The sequence below is a fragment of the Corvus hawaiiensis genome, chromosome 2 (assembly GCF_020740725.1).
Source record: "Corvus hawaiiensis isolate bCorHaw1 chromosome 2, bCorHaw1.pri.cur, whole genome shotgun sequence".
NCBI classification, from domain to species: domain Eukaryota; kingdom Metazoa; phylum Chordata; class Aves; order Passeriformes; family Corvidae; genus Corvus; species Corvus hawaiiensis.
In genome coordinates this window covers 99,310,912-99,327,278 of record NC_063214.1, presented here as the reverse complement: position 1 = coordinate 99,327,278, position 16,367 = coordinate 99,310,912, and the positions used below count along the sequence as shown (strand labels likewise).

Here is a 16,367-nt window from a genome sequence, read left to right as displayed (position 1 = left end):
TAAACAGGCCATTCAAAATACAGCATGTTGCTTCTCAAGTCTTGAAATCTGTGTTTTGTAAATTACTTGGTACAAACCAGGGGATGAGTCTCCAGCTTTCTTGAGGAGAAGGGCTTGTGTAGTGCTGGGAGCTCAGCTGTGTGCCCCCAGTTTGGGTGACTGGAAGCTGTCCCTGCAGATGCACATGTGAAGGCAAACAGCAGAAGTACTGGACTGTGACAATGACAGCAGCAGACGCAAGTAGCTGGAGTGTGGAGTGTGACCCCCACACTATTGTCTTCGAGCATATGTAGTGCTGTGGCAGCCAGCACAGATGGCAGGAGTGTGGAAAGGAAACCTGATGGGAAGTTGGGCTGATTTATCTGCCATTGCCTCCTCTCCTTTTGTTGTGTCATTAGTGGTATGCTGAGGAAATGGGACAATAAAGACATACTCCGAGAGGGTATAATGGTTCAGTGTTGCAGTGGGGATACTGCAACATGCATATACCAAACCAGGAGTCCCGTGGAAAGGAAATATATATGGACAGACAGATTCTTGCTAGCTGTTTCAGAGAGATGTTTATTTCTCCAGCCGCATGGCCGGAGCTCTGCTCAGGAACTGTTCCAGTCACGGGACCAAGGGTCCTTCTGCCCGCGCAGGGAACACAAACCAACCAATGGGAACGAGGCTGAGCAGGGGCAGGGAAGCCCCGTGTCTGTGCCCTCAGGGCCCCTCTCCCAGGGCTACAGGCAGGGGAGGGACCCCAACACCTCACCCGTTTTATTTTAATAAAAGGAGAATGAAAACAACTGGATATACATAACAAGAACAGTTTCAAAACAAAACAAGCCACCCTCCTGAGTCTTTAAATGTCCAAACAGATTCTGTGGAACATCTTAGGGCTGACAGAAGGGAGACAGAACTCTGAGCATGCTTTGTGGGGAAACTGAGGCAGGAGAGGGTTTAACTTCTTCCCTCCCCCTTTTCATCCCCCACTCGGCATTGGAAAGGGATTTTTGGGGAAACAATTGGCAAAAGCATGGTTTTGTGAGGGAAACCATGGATGAAAAAACAGATTGGGAGTACACTGGGGGTAATAGGACATAGGGTAAAAGGGAAAGGTGGGATTAGGAAAGGGAAACTGTAGGGGGGGCTTACAATGGAGATACTGTCTAACATGACTACGATTTTTTGCATATATACTGCCTTTTACAGGAACACCATCAGGCCCAGTGACCTGCGATGCTTGTAACCCTTTTCTCCCTAGTACAATATTAAATTCCACCACCTCTCCATCTCCCAAGCTTGGGATGCATTTTTCAGGGTTATTCTTTTTAATAGCAGTTCTATGCACGAATATGTCTTGCTGGTTGTCACACCTTGTTATAAAACCATAATTTTGCTTAACATTATACCATTTTACTACCCCTAAGGTCTTAGTTGCTATGATCTTTTCCTTTTTCCGAGTGGCTGCTGTTTTCTGTCTCGCTCCCGTGTTGGAATTGTCGGGGCTGCTCGTGCCTGCGCGCTCTTCCCGGGGTCGCGTTCGGGGCTGCGCGGGTCGGGCCGGGCCACGCCGCTCAGTTCTCCGTGCGTCGCCTCCTCTGGTCGCAGCTTCGCTGCCGCTGCCGGGCGCTGCACCCACGTCTCGGCCGGGCCCCCGAGCGACGACCCCCCCGCGCCCCGCTCCAGCGCGCGTCTCGGCTGGGCGCGGCTCCGTTCCACCGCCACCGCCGCCAGCCGCCGCCTGCGCGCCGCCCCTCTCGGCCGGGCGTTCACGGGGCTCGCTCCACCACGCACTGCACAGGACCGGGTGGGCACCGCCGGGTCCCGCCGCGCCTCGCTCCGCCACCGACACTGCGGCTCGCGTGGCTCCGCCCGCGCGCGGGAACTGCCTCGCTGCTGCTCGCAGAGCGCTCGGTGCACGTGGCCTGGGCCGCACGGTCCCTGCGCCAGGCTTCCCTTCGCCAGGACACAGCTGACATTGCTCAACAGTCTCGGTAACTAAATAATATTCACGAAAATATTCTTCCATCGGCATATATTTTGACTCCAGTATTAACTGTGTCCAAACGGTTTTCCAAAAGCCCTTGGTAAGAATTAAATCCCAAGAAACATAGAAAAAGTTCTTAAACAACCATGCCAGGAAGTGTTTCAGTTCTTTTTGAGCTTGAATCAAGCTAAAATTTACAAATCGTTGTTCAAGAATCATTTTAAGTTTAAGATAAATGTCCATATGCGGCTCTGAGAGCCAAGAGTCTTCCCACGGTTCCTCCATAGTTTAGATATGGAATAGCAAAGCAAAACCAAGAAGAGGAATCCAAAGTTTCCAGGGTTTACTCACACAAATCAGTCGCTTAGGGATCGGGGATCGTTCTGCTCACAAATCTCCACCATTTGTTGCAGTGGGGATCCTGCAACACGCATATATCAAACCAGGAGTCCCGTGGAAAGGAAATATATATGGACAGACAGATTCTTGATAGCTGTTTCAGAGATGTTTATTTCTCCAGCCGCATGGCCGGGGCTCTGCTCAGGAACTGTTCCAGTCACGGGACCAAGGGTCCTTCTGCCCGCGCAGGGAACACAAACCAACCAATGGGAACGAGGCTGAGCAGGGGCAGGGAAGCCCCGTGTCTGTGCCCTCAGGGCCCCTCTCCCAGGGCTACACGGCAGGGGAGGAGACCCCAACAGTTCAGTAGTGAAAAATGTTAATGAAGTGTTGGAAAAAAAGCTTTTGGGAGTGTAGTGTTCGCATGTCAATATATATTGCCTTTTTAATGGGAAAGGTTCCCTAATGTTAATGGCCTGGTCATGATTTAATGCAAAAGGTGCTGTCTTTCGGCTCTAAAACAAGCAGAAAGTGGGAAGGGAAATGAGAAGAAAAACATGTGATTCTTCTGTATTTAAAGTACACATTAGTAGACTTTATGAGCTGTGAATAGCGAACAAAAGAAGGATGTATGAAGTGATATAAAATAGATCTCAAGAGGACAATTTAATGTGTAAGTTCTAGGCAAAAACCCCTCAAACTCTTTAAAATTGCATAGATTGCAAATTTTCCAGTCAAGTGACACAAAGGAAAAGCAGGGAGAAACGTTTGGAGTACAGTGTGAAGCTCTGTTTGTGCTGGAGCTGTTGTTCAAGGCTGGTGCCTGGCCAGTTTTAGTCAGAGCAGACTAAAAGCTCTGACATTTGGCCAGAGCTCATTGCTGGATGTAGCTGAGATTATCTGAACTACTTTATCACTAGGCTGCTGATCCAATGAGCTGCTTTAGGGTCCTAAATATTGTAGTAGCCTCTAAAAGGTCATCCTTTCCTCTAGACTGGTTACTCATAGCTTAATATGGCAGAAGTTTCATTTGCAAGGGAGGTAAGAGAGAGATATTCAACCCATTCAGTTAGCTGACACTTTCTTTTTCTGAGCCAGTCTGCACTGTCTAACCCTGCAGAACTAAACTTATAGACAGCATTGTTCTCTCACTTTGCTCAGCCATATATGCAAGAGCAAATGCACGATGGTGCAGAAGAAATGAGGTATGTCCTGAAGTTACATATCTTACTTCACTCCACTTGTTAATTTGTGATGGTATATAAGGACAAATTATTTAAAAGGGTTTTCCATAATAAAGGGCTCTTTCCCTTCAGTACGCATTAAATTATTCTGGAAATCAGACACTGTTTTTATTTAGTTCCCTCCCTCAAATACTAGTAGGAATTTTCTTTTTTTTAGTTCCCCCAAATACTAGCAGGAATTTTCTTTTTTTTTTATTCTAAGTGCATCATCATCATGTGGCTATATCTGTAACTAAAAGCAAGACCATACATTTTGCTTGGGGAGAAGATCTGTAGCTGCCTTTCTTCTTTCCCTTTGCATTATACAACATACTAAAGAACTTCCACCCTTCAGGCTCTATTCTCTTCTGCAAATATCTGTGAATGGAGATGAGACTGTAGCCTGGAGTAGATGTTTGAGCCACGTGTACCCTTAGGCTGCACAGAGGTGTCTAATACTGTGGAACTCAGCTGATGGAGCAAGCTGGCTGTGTGTTGTTTATTTTGAGAGATAATGGGCTGTAGCAGCTAAAAGGTAGAATACTTGCTATGTGGTGCATTCAAATGTAATCTTCTCTTTATTGTCATTCCAGGCATTGAATAGTTCAGCTAAGCATATGGAATTTGCAATGAAATGCTGCCCAAAATAGTCTATAAATGTTTTATGGTGCCTAGGCTGCTAAGGGGTAAGAAATCTTTAAAGCACAACATGCTGCCTTGTCTGTGCCTCCTGGCCAACTGGCAGACAAGTAGAAATGGGTGCAGCTGCAGCAGCATGTATTCTTTGTAGCTGTGAAGTACTTGGATGCAGATTCTGTCCAAAATAAAGCTGTCCCAGAGCAAGGTGCCACATAGAGTAACACAAGATGTGTGTAGTAGGCTTCAGTCAAAAACGTATCAGTTCATCGTGCTGGAAAATTATTTGACTACTCGTTTTAAAACTAATTTTTCACTTTTACTCTTCCCCAGGATGCTCTGGTGAGGGAGCTAGCAGCAGCTGTGTGGTGCTTAGTTGCTGGCCAGGGTTAAACCATGACAGTCCTTTTCAGTGCCTGAACAGGGGCTTGAACAGTTGGAGATGATAAGAGACTGGCCAGAGCATATTAGAGGGGATTTATATCTGTTAACCTTTGCAAGTCATGATACTGATTCATCTGTTCTTGATATTAATTTGTCTGATCTGTGCCATCCTCTTTTTTATTGGCTGTATATGTTAAAGATTGGTGTTGGCTTTTGCAGTTTGTTGTGTTCTGTAGCAATTAGTGATGTTTTACCTGGGAGATTCGTTACTAAAACACTTAAGCCCTTACACTTAATATGGCATTAGGGCTCTGTATAAAACCATTACTGTACTTTGAGTACCATCCCATGGAGACAATTAACACATATATTTATTCCTTGGAGAGGTTTTTTTGTGGAGGAAATGCAGAATGGTGGTGTGAAAAAACTACAAAGGATGTAAATCTGAAGCTGTTAACTTCTTGTTAACACTTGTTAGCAACAGCAAGAAGGATGTAAGGTTAGCATCAGACCTAGTGCAGCAATGTGGTAGAAAATGCTGTGGATTAGTTTTCAAATTGATGTTCTGACCCAGAGTTAGCACTTTTTCTGTAGGAGGTTTCTGTGTCAAGCTGTTCAGGTGTCACCAGCAATGGGCTCAGAGTCAACATTGACAGCTGGTGCCATCAGCTCAGCCTCAGACTGTGTGCATCCGGCACTGTCTTCACCCCTAGGTAAAACTCTCCCACAGGATAAGCAGTCCTACCCTTCTCTTGCTGCTTCTCTCATCCCCAGCCTCCTTCACAGATGGAAGCTGAGCCCATACAGGTACCTTGCCTTGCCTTTGACCCCATGCCAGAAGGGTGAACTTTGCCTTGGTTGGGTTTATGTGCCAGATTCTGTGTGTGGAATAGACTTGGAGAATCTGGATCTACGAGTTCTGGGAGTCCCATGCAAAATCAGCACATCAGCTCATCATCTGCATTTCTGAAGAAGACTCTTTTTGCTGCTTAGTTAAGCAACTCCATGTGTTCAGAGGGAAGTGCTGCTGCAGGTGCCTGCTGGTTTTTTGAGTAAATTAATTCCTGCATATTCTGTGAATGCTACATCTTAGAATATGAAAAGTTATATTAATTTGGGAGTTTCTTTTATTTTTCCAATCTCTTATGGTAGACTATGGAACCCTGTGCCATTTGCATTTTTAAATTTTTGCTCTGTTGGTTTATCAAGAATTTTCTTAGTTATTGTTTGAATATCTAATCCTCTTTATTGTTTCCCAAATATGTTCACATAACTGAACTTGTGCATATTAGTGCTGAAGTAGGTGCCACTAATATAATGGTTGTGTTTGTCTTCTTGTTTTCCATTTCAAAATGCTTGTTTGTAACACTCAAAAATTTACCTCCTGGATTTATAATGTGCTGCTCTTGCCTTAAAGTTTTTGGATGAGGAGAAAATGTGGGGAAATTAGTTTAAAGTATGTCTCCCTGAAAGAAATTTTGAAAAGGAAAGGTGCAAAAAGAGCTCTTGTATATTTTTTGGTCATTCCAGTGGTACACAAAGGTACACAAAGCCAGAAATGCAGGCAGGAGTAGGCAGGCCAAACCTCAAAAGAACTGTAATATATAGTCCTGTATCAGTGAACTGTAGTGTTTTTATAATAAAGCTTTTCTCACGGGGCTCTGGATCCAATGGAGTGATGACCTGCCCTCAGTGCTAAGTAACCTTTTTAGGAAGTGATGGTGATGTACAGCTCATTTCATCATCATTCCTCACAGCGCCTTTTATAAGGTTTAGACAGCAATGTAGGAGAGCTCATAATTCCTGACATAATGCTTCTCTACCTATTACTGTGTTTTCCACATAGGAAACCCTCCCACCTCCAACCTCAAAAACAACTGACTTTCCAATTCGTCTTTGCTTAATGACTGCTCTATGTTTCCATTTGAACTATTTTTAAACCTCTTACTGATTTCAGTACTACCAGGATAAGCTGATGTGTTGAAGAGTAGTGAATGAAAATGCATAAAAATATCCACAGTATTTTTGTTTGATCAGCCTAATAACCTACTAATGAATGGTTTGCAGACATGTCTTATTCCAAAAGGTCATGTAATGTACTTAATTTATGCCCAAGGGGATAAATGTTTATTAAGAAAACTCAACCATTGTCCGTATTTTTCTTGAAAGCCATTTTGTTAAATTCTTGTAAGTATTTTCAATTAAATATGTCCGCCTTCATGCAGCTTAAAAATTTTTATAATCCTAGATGAACTTGGAATTGGCCTTTTCTCCACAGCTTTTACAGTAACGTGGTCATATTGAGTTCCACAGCAGCTTTTTTACAAACGTTTGTCCTTTCCATGCCAAATCTATTAACAGTACTTGCTTGTGCTGCTGTATTTTATAACCAAGAATAGTGTGTTTACTCATAATCAAAGTTTTTCTCTATACTAAAATCCACTGTTAATGATGCCCTTGTTGCACTTGTTTCTCACGCATCCAGAAAGGATAGGTGAATGGAGATTAGGAAGGCTTACAGAGCCAGTATGGTACCTGGCTGGTAGTGACTTGTTTCCTTGCTCAGTTCTGGAGCCTTTCACTTGGCACTTGGGAAATAGAAAGGTCTACAAGCAGCACTGTTACTCCTCTCCAGAGGTCCCTTTGATGTTCTGGATTTCTTCTGCACACTTCCTTTCTTCAAAGGAAGCAAACAGTCCTTGCTATTGATGTGTGTGCGCAGCTCTTCCAGCCTTTGTACCTGGCAGCCAAGCACACAGCAGAGCACTTTGCTTATCCTGCTTCAAGTAAACATGTCATTTGTATTCTATTTTCAGCCTTTTTAGTATTCTTGAACAGCTGCTTCAGGTCTCTTAGTATGAAGCCTTAACATGTGGCTGTAGTACACTACAACATTGTGCACGATGCTAATGGGAGTCTGCTGTGCAGTGCCTGCCCACAGGGTCTCTGCCTGAGCTTTGTCCAAGAGTATTTAGGGCCAGACTGAGCAAACTTCAGAGGTCTTCGAGTGACCTGAGGATTTTCAGGCTCTTGCCTGGCCAGGCTATCTTTCTGAGTACTGGATGATCTGGCAAGAGAAGGGTTCAGATAGGCAATGCATAAAGCAAAGGTGCAAAAACTGGAATGAAAGACTCCAGCTAAGTTAATGAAAACCAGGAAGATAAGTGGTACTAACAATGTATGAAGCAACTGAAAGTAAAGCTTGGAACCACAGCAGAATGTTCACTAAGTGTCTAATATGGAAAGTCTCTCTTGAGTTAGCATGAATTTATATGCTGGATAACTAAATGAAATTTGATCTCTCAGGATAAGGTTATGTGATCCTAGTGATTTTTGCTACATATTCATTTCGCTGTTGATTCAGTGTTTGGACTGCAAAACCAGGAATTGCCTTGTTGTGGTCTTCAGAGATCTGAGTTTCACCTTGGCTGTACCCCAGGGGTTCTGTTGCCACTGTCTGTAAGTTCTTGATTTTCCCCTTTCTTCTTTGAATCAGTGAAGATGCTGTCTTGAGGGAGAGAGGATGCAGGTAACAGAAATCATATATATGGACAATGTGAGCAAGGGAAACTGAGAAGATATTTGTGGAGCCATTTCCTTAACTCATTCCACCCAAAAGAGAATCAAATGCTTAGGCTTCCCTAGACTTTAGCAACTTAAAAGAAAGTGATCCATCAGCTTACCCTGTTACAAGATTACTATTCGTCCAAAATCAATCTTTTAGTAATGAGATCTAGATAATGATAAGCTGCATGAGTTGCCTTGGTAACCTACTGCCTCAATAGTCTTGTGTATAGCTTTAGGACTTGCAAGGAGGTGGAGTGGGAATGGAAAAAAATAATCTGTATGCAGAGAAATGTTTGTCAAAGGGAGAGATCTTGCAGAGAACCTTTTTGTCTCATCAAATTCCAGAAAAAATTTTTTCATTAAAGTGGACCATATCAACTCTGGTGATACTGGTCCAGCTCATGTGAAATTACATGCTATTTTTCTTTCAGACAAACCCAAAGTCTGTCCCTAGTTAAAATAAAAAATGCAGCACATATGTGATCTCTTTTGGTTACCATATAAAGGCCAGATCCAGAATCAAAATCTAGTCTTACTTTTGTGTAAGTGAGGTGAAGAAGGGAAAATCACTAGCTCTACTGTATTTCTGTGAAGGGGAGCCCTATGTCTTTAAAACACAAGAACAAATGGTTTTATTGATAGCAAAAAATGCTAATTTTTTTAGAAAGTTAAGTCAGTTTCTGATGACCAACTGTGTGCTCTGATTTATCAGCATTTCAGGGGCTCTAGCACTTCACGGCACTTTGCCCGGAAGACCTTGTGTGCATGGTTTCCCAAAAAGCTTTTTTTTCATTGGTGATGAGTTTTTAGGAAGAGAGATAGAAATACACGACTTTTGTGGAGTTTTCTCTGTCTCCTAAAGAAGCCTAGCAGCTCATAAATTTAAGAGGCTGACTCCAAACCAGGTATTTCTCCATTACCTTTCCTGTAAATAATAATGTATTAAGTATCTGGTTTTGTGTTAGGTTGTGTAGCCTTCAAAGTTTTTTTTAAAGATTTACTCCTGTCGTAAGGTTAGAATGTAAAGACTTGGCTGGAGCTAACAGAGAGGCTAGAGTTTCTGAATAAATGAGACTATACACAAAAATGGAGGAATTTAATTAAATCCTGGTTGTGCTTTAAATGAGAGTTGTGCAATTATGGCAGTGTGAATTCTGTTTCTTTTCTCAGCATTCCCTTCTCAAGGTTAGAAGTAAAAAATAAAATTTTTCACTTAAATGGAAAATAGAGATGAGACAATGGAGGAAAACATCTTCCTTAAGTAATGTAATGGAAAAAAGATACACCGGTTGACAACCACATCTGAGTGACTGCAAGTCACAACCAAGTCCTGGTGTTGTGAATTTGATACAGTTTGATGCTTTTATGCAGTGCCTGACATTTCAGTCAAAATACTCTGATTCTTTTGCTGCTCTTTGAGAATAACTTGAATCAATCTACCTAATCAATTTTAGGTATTTGTGGGTTTATATATAATATTTACATAATGGGTATCAGTTAAGGAAGGCTGAAATCAGTGAAATGACAAAAGCTGTATGAGTACAAGGAATCAGGCCCAGTAAGTCTTTCTGATTCTAGTGCTGGGGGCTTTGTTCTGTGTAGAAGCCAAACAAACACAAAACCCCTGCATCTGTTAAGTAAAGAACAACATAAGATTTAAACTGCTCATGTACGTGGTAAAGCAGTCACCAAGTTACCGTCAAAATCAAACTGTAACGACAACAGTGCATGTGAAAAAGTGTCCTGTTGCTTTTGTTCTTTTTTCTCAGTTAGAAAGGAATACATACAGTGCAATAGTAGAAGCTAATTATAATGGTCTCTTTTATTGACATCTTGCTCAAACAGTTAGCAAAACAGAATTGGTATAACTTCGTATTTTACGATGCCTTTCTTTTTATTATCAGATCTGTAGCTTCACTTCTGCAGAGAGGATAACAACTTTTGAGTCAGGAATTTATCTGCTAACATTACTCTTATCAGTCCCTCCAATTGCTCAGCTGCTAGTGCATATTTAACAATTTCTTCCTTGCCTGTTATTCACCTTGTGTATTTTCTGCCAGGTTTTGGTTGCCCTGTCTTTCAGCTGTCTGCCACTACAAGGGCATAATGTGTCTATGATGAAATACAAATAATGATACACTCATCTTCTCAAAGCAACTTCAAAGAATATCTACTTTTCATTGCTATAGTGGCATAGCTATTTCCAAACAATGAGTATGTATTGCCAGCATCTTCTTTTTAGGCTAAATTTGTTTGTGGAATAAAGTTAAATTCTAGTCTTGCCCATATTGGGTAGGTACACCACAAATAAACTCCTTGTTTTCTGTAGTAGTGCTCAGAGCAGATTCATTACTTGAAATCAGATGGGATATGAGGTGTGGTGATTTTTGCAAACTGATTTTAGCATATTTCATCTGTAGATATTGAATAAGTCCTGCATGGGTTTAGGAGATGCTGGGCATACTCAGCGTGTTATGAGTGGCAATCAAAATCCTGCAGCTTTAGCATGGTGAATCAAATTATATTAACTGTGCCATAGCAAGGCTGCTTAAGTTCATATCAATTTATTGGAATCAAGGTAGCAATTTTACTAAATCAAAACATAAATAAAATTATATATTTGATAAGCAACACTAATAAATAGAGCCACTGACAGAAACACAAAGAATAAAGCTGTGGGAAAACCAGTAACAATACAATCCAGAGATCCTGTTACATTATCTGTTTCATTATCTTGTTGCATGCCTGAAGAAAATTAGGCTTGGTTTTAATGGCTCTTGCTTTTCATAGATGTTTTCATAATTGTAACAGCAACTAGTAACTCTTCTAGTGTTTAGTCAGCACTAGATGACAAACATACTAATCTAATTGTTCCTGTCAAGCTTGACTATATGAGGAGGTCTATTTTTTCAGACTCATTTTACTTTAACTTAGCATATAAACAAATTATCCAGTACTAATTCATTTTTGAGAAAAAGTACTCTTTTATTTTAAAGACCTATTTAATGTTGTGAATTGACATACAAATGTGAAACAGTACAGTCTTTTCTTCATTTGTTAATAACACTGTTCTACTGGCAGCATGCATAGGTAAAGGAATAAAGATATAAAGCAAAAGTTTTGAAAGAACTGATGTGGCAAAGAAGGATGAGCATGACTTAGATAGTAATATTAATAAAATTAATATGATTGCAATTGGAAAGATGAAAGTAAGCTGTGTGCACTCCAATTCTAACTTGTAACTTGCTGATACAAATGAAGTTTTACGTATCTATTTTGACTGCCCCACACAGGCAATTATTATTTTATACTTATTGTTAGTAGTAGCAGTGGTCTTAAACCAGCTAAATGTGCATAATGTAGTCATTTAAACTAACAATGTGATGGGTATAGGACCTTCCTGATGTGAAGAAAATGAAGCTGCTAAAACCCTTGTAAGAGTTGATAACATTTGTCTTAATTGAGCCTTTTTTAAAATTCTCATTAAAAGTCTCTGTAAAGCTTTACCTAGCCCTTGTGATGCAACAGACTTCATTGTAGGAGATGCATTTTTATTTCTTGTCTCTGAAATCAGTTTGCCCTAACAGACTGTATTAAAAAAACCCCCAAACTATGAGATACTAAACAAGACCACATTATGCAGTGATGGTAAATTTTGATGATACCATAAATACCTGTTTGCCATTAAAGACAGTCCATTGCATGTCAGTGTTGGCTCATCTTAATGAAAAGAGAAGGGTGCAATCAATCAAAACCAATATAATGTCATAACAATGCATGTCAAGCCTAAAATAGCAACTCTAATAAAGATCTCTAAATACAAATAAAGATATCACCAGTTGTTTTACTGTGTAGGGACTAACTTGGAGTCTGTTTTCTGCTTGTGTCAGCCTATGTGACCTGATGATTGCTTATGTTGGCATCAGTTTATTTGCAGACAACCCATTTTGTCTGTTTGAATCACCCATTTTATCAAGATGTTTTTCTGTTGTTGCGATACTGCCCACTGATTAAAAAAAAAAAAAAGAGAAGAAAAGGCTGCTCAATTTATGAATGCTTTTCATCTAGGGTGTTTTACAAGTCTCAAGGTATATTTGCTGGTTTTTACAGACTAAATTCCTGAGAGTCTCAGCAAGTTAAAATTCCACTTGTGCAGAGCTGCATCTCTGCTGGAAGAATATAGAGGTACCCATGAGTGCACTTTAAAGATATTATATGTAGGGATTGGAAACTTTATGTAAAATCAGAGTTGTCAATCCTCTCATTTGATCTAAATTATCAAATAACTGAAACTGAAACCAAAATCATGTTATATGACCTTTTCTTTCACTTCAGAACTGTCTGATTGGCAGCCCATGAGGCAGATATGACTGCATATAAAATGGGTTTTGAGACATGGCCTTGCTCAGAGGGTGGAGATTAAAAAAAATATGATTCCTGGCATTTTATAAAGCCCAAAGCTGTCAAACCATTCTAGTGTGACTGTGTAGCCCTTGACACTAAGGTCTGTGAAGCACCCACTATGTCTGTGGGTTGTGGCCCTGGGAAATGCCAAGTCTGGAGGGGAGTCCATGACAGTTCCCCCAGGGTGACCTCTGCCTTAGCAACAGCAGGACTATGTTGTTGCAATTTAGTGGCTGTGGGTGATGGTTCTGTGACTTGAAATAAGTGTTACAGTCTGGTAAGTAAAGTGTTGCTTTTATTCTAGCAGTTGCATTAGGTTTGTATGGCCATGTTTTGATAGCAGGGAGACTACAGAGGCAGTGAGAACCTTCTCCAGAAGGTTTCCCGTTGTCCAACAGAGCCAATGCCGGCTGGCTCCATGGCAGACTCGCTGCTGGCCCAGGTAGAGCCCATCAGCAGTGGTGGTGGCACCTCTGGGGTAACACAGTTAAGAAGAGAAAAGAAAAAAAAAACTAGCTGGTGTGGAACAACAGCCAAAAGAGTGAGAATACAAAGCCCTTCAGATACCAAGGTCAGTGAAAAAGGAGGAGCAGGAGGTGCTTGAGGTGCTGGGGCAGAGATTTTTCTGCAGCCCATGGTGCAGACAGACCATGGTGAGGCAGTTGTACCCCTGCAGCACATGGAGGTCCATGCTGAAGCAAATATCCATCTGTAGACCATGGAGGACCCCATGCTGGGACAGGTGGATTCCTGAAGGAGGCTGTGACCCCACGTGAAGCCTGTGGTGGAGCAGGTTCCTGATGAGACCTGTTGCCCTGTGTAGAGAGGAGTCCACAGTCGAGCAGGTTTGCCGGCAGGACCTGTGACCCGTGCTGGAGCAGACTTCCTGAAGGACTGCACCCTGTGGAAGGGATCCATGCTGGAGCAGTTCATGAAGATCTGCAGTCCATGGGAAGGACCCACTTTGAGGAAGTTTGTGCCACTGCTGAGACCTGGGAAGTGAGGGTGGTGTTTATCTGTTCTTTCTGAACCTTCATATAGAGTAGCTGCTAGTGACTTTTAGATTTGGTTATTAATGAGTAGGATTTGGTTTTGTTTGTGGATTCATAATTTTGGGATTATTGAAAGGCTAAGTATTCATATGGAAGCTGTACTACTGCTACTGTACTATTCCTTGTTTTCAAAAATGTGTCCATGGGACACATGCCTGTGAGAATGATGCTGAGAATCTCCACATATTCATGCCCTATTTTTGGCCATGAGTTTGTAGATCATGTTTGCAAAGATAGCTCCCATCTGTCCTCCATTTGAAGTCCTTCAGATGGAAGCAGATAACAGCTCTGGGGTCAGAAGATTCAAATACTTCACTGAAAGGATGAAGGGGGCAGCAGACACCAGACCAATTGCTAATGCTTTACTTAGATGCCTTTGCAGTGTACTACCTGTAAGAGTTCCAGCAAAGGTCACTATAAATTGAATGTGTACTTGCATGAAATAACCTCTCGCATTAAGCAGAATGTAATTTTTCTTTATAACACCTTTTCAGAGCTCCTTATTTGTCAAAGAGAAAACTAAATATATTAAGAGAATTAATATTGCAAATTGCCTAGAAGTGTAGAGCATCACAAATTTTGTTAGGAGAGCAGAGCAATCACCTAGCTATTTGCACTAGTGTAAGAGTAGCCCATAAGGTAAAAGGTGTAATTTCCTAGCACTGTGTTGATGTGAATTAATTGTTTTCCTGTTCAGGACCCCCCATTCCTCCCATCTTCCTGTTTAACCTGATTCGCTCCCCACCTCACATCCCATTCCCTCCCCAGCTGCCTCCTAGTGCTCTCAGTGGGAACACAAATTGTGGGATCATTACTGAGTGCATAGTACTTACCTCTCCCGGAATTTGCAATAACTTTTTTTTTGGTTGAGAAAAAAATCAGAGCCAAGTAATAGAAAATAGTAATAGAAACCCATTTGCCCATTTTTCACAATTAATGCTGCTTTTTCTGTGCTGAGGTACAATGGAATTCATCTTACAGCAGTTTCATAACTATTGCTTGTTCGTTGGAGACCTCTGTCAGTAACTGAAACAACTTTTACTCAAAAATACCTTTCTTCATCTTGCCTCTGTTCCACATCTTTTCCTTGAACAAGTGTGCTTAAGCCCCAGACCAAAATGCTGGTTTCAGTTCTGCTGGGGGAGGAAATTAAAGTCCTTGGTTGCTAGTCCATGCAGATGTGTCGTGGTACATCTCAGATCACAAACCTTAGTGTGTTACACTAACGTGGCAGTAACTTCCATTTCAGCTGTGAAGCTCATACTATCTGAGACGTGTTTTGCACTTAGCCTAAGGCCTCTAAGTCAGTTTAACTTTTGAGCTTAAGCACAGTGAGATCAGAAACAATGGTGATGTTACTAAGTAGGCAGAAAAAAGTGTCCTGGTATGTTACTGCATTCAGAGATGTGTTGAGTCTTAAGGTGTTGCTGGTCTCCATGCAGCTTTTCTGTGTTAGGTGTGGTCAGAATATCAGTGTTTAATGGGGCTTGTCCAAAAGTATCTGAGGGCAAATAAACAGCTTTTCTTAAAAACCATTTAGGTCAAGCTGCGGTGCAACCTAGTTCAAGTAGAGTATGTTTTCTCTGTGAGTAAGCAGAGTTGTGAGGCAGTTGCCAGCTTGTGAAGATAAAGACTCAGTCAGTGAGACAGTTTCAGCTCCCACTCATACTATTGCCCTGGATGATTGCCTAGTCTCCTCACTATGATCCAAATCTGTGTTTGGGGATGCCCTGATTTACATAGTATTGATGTGTTAGACTTTGGAGCTTTAAAGACTCTGTTGTTTGCTGCAGCAGAAATCCTGCTTTTGTTCTCACATTTTGTTTGACGTTTCATTTTATATAAATGCAGAAGACATACTGCCTCCGTTTAGTAATTCAGAGCATGCTGCAAGCCCCCACTGATTGGGGGGATGTTGTGGAAGCAGAAGGTGCTGGAGCATCCCTGCCTGTCTTCTGATGGGCTCACCCGGTGCTGCATCTCTTCTAAAGACAAAGCACCATCCCTTTCACTAGCCACCATCCAGCTTGTTGGTGTGTTCCTAGGGAGGCATGCTGGGGGTGACCGGGTGCCCACTCCCTCCAGGCTACATGAACCAGAGGAAAAGCTTCTTAAATGGATAGGGTGTGCTCAGCCACGCTAGCACAGTCTTATCTGTGATTTGCATACACTTGCTTACATGGGGCAAAAATGCAAGAATGCTGGGGAAGCCCCGAATTTTGGAGTTGGGAATAGTGCTGTTTATTTTTCTAATTGTTCAAACATGTCCCCATGCAGTAGTTCAGCTTGTAGTCAAAATATATCCTGCTTTTAAATTTGAGGAAGTAGCTAATTTTTGTAATTAAAACCACAACAAACTAAATACTGTGAAGGTCATGACCAAAGATTGCCAAATGTGGAGTTAAAATGGTGATGTTAAACCAGTAGCCTAATAGTAAGAAGCAGAAATCAATGTACATTAAAATATGCTGTATGTACAGCAGCAATTCACCATATAGTGTGAGGTGAGCGGCACTGCTTGGCTAACATGTTTCCATGTTGCAGAGTTGCTATGGCAATATCAAACCAATGAATAAACCACATCACAGAGACAGGGAGGTGAGTAAGTGTGAAATTGATTCAGTGGAACACAGGAATATGTGGGAGCGAATTGGTCAAGGTAAAATTTCTGGTAGGAATATCTTTTTCTTTTCACATTTTCAATAATTATCATAATTACCTTTTAAAACATAGAAATCTTCTGGGTTATTTTTTTCCAGCATAAACTCTTGTGTATTTTGCATCTGA

At 41.5% G+C, this 16,367-nt stretch overlaps 1 protein-coding gene across 4 annotated transcripts in view; it reads left to right on the top strand.

Annotated features, from left to right (window-relative positions):
* The window catches only part of MYO16 (myosin XVI), a 370,010-nt gene that overhangs the window by 19,223 nt on the left and 334,420 nt on the right, over nt 1–16,367 (top strand). The window contains exon 1 of one of the 4 annotated variants that reach the window (XM_048328425.1): nt 7,998–8,016. The exons of the other annotated variants lie outside the window; for them this stretch is intronic. The gene's annotated coding sequence lies outside the window, so the exon portion shown is untranslated. Of the gene's footprint in view, nt 1–7,997; nt 8,017–16,367 lie in introns of those variants that run through there. 4 annotated transcript variants of the gene reach the window in all.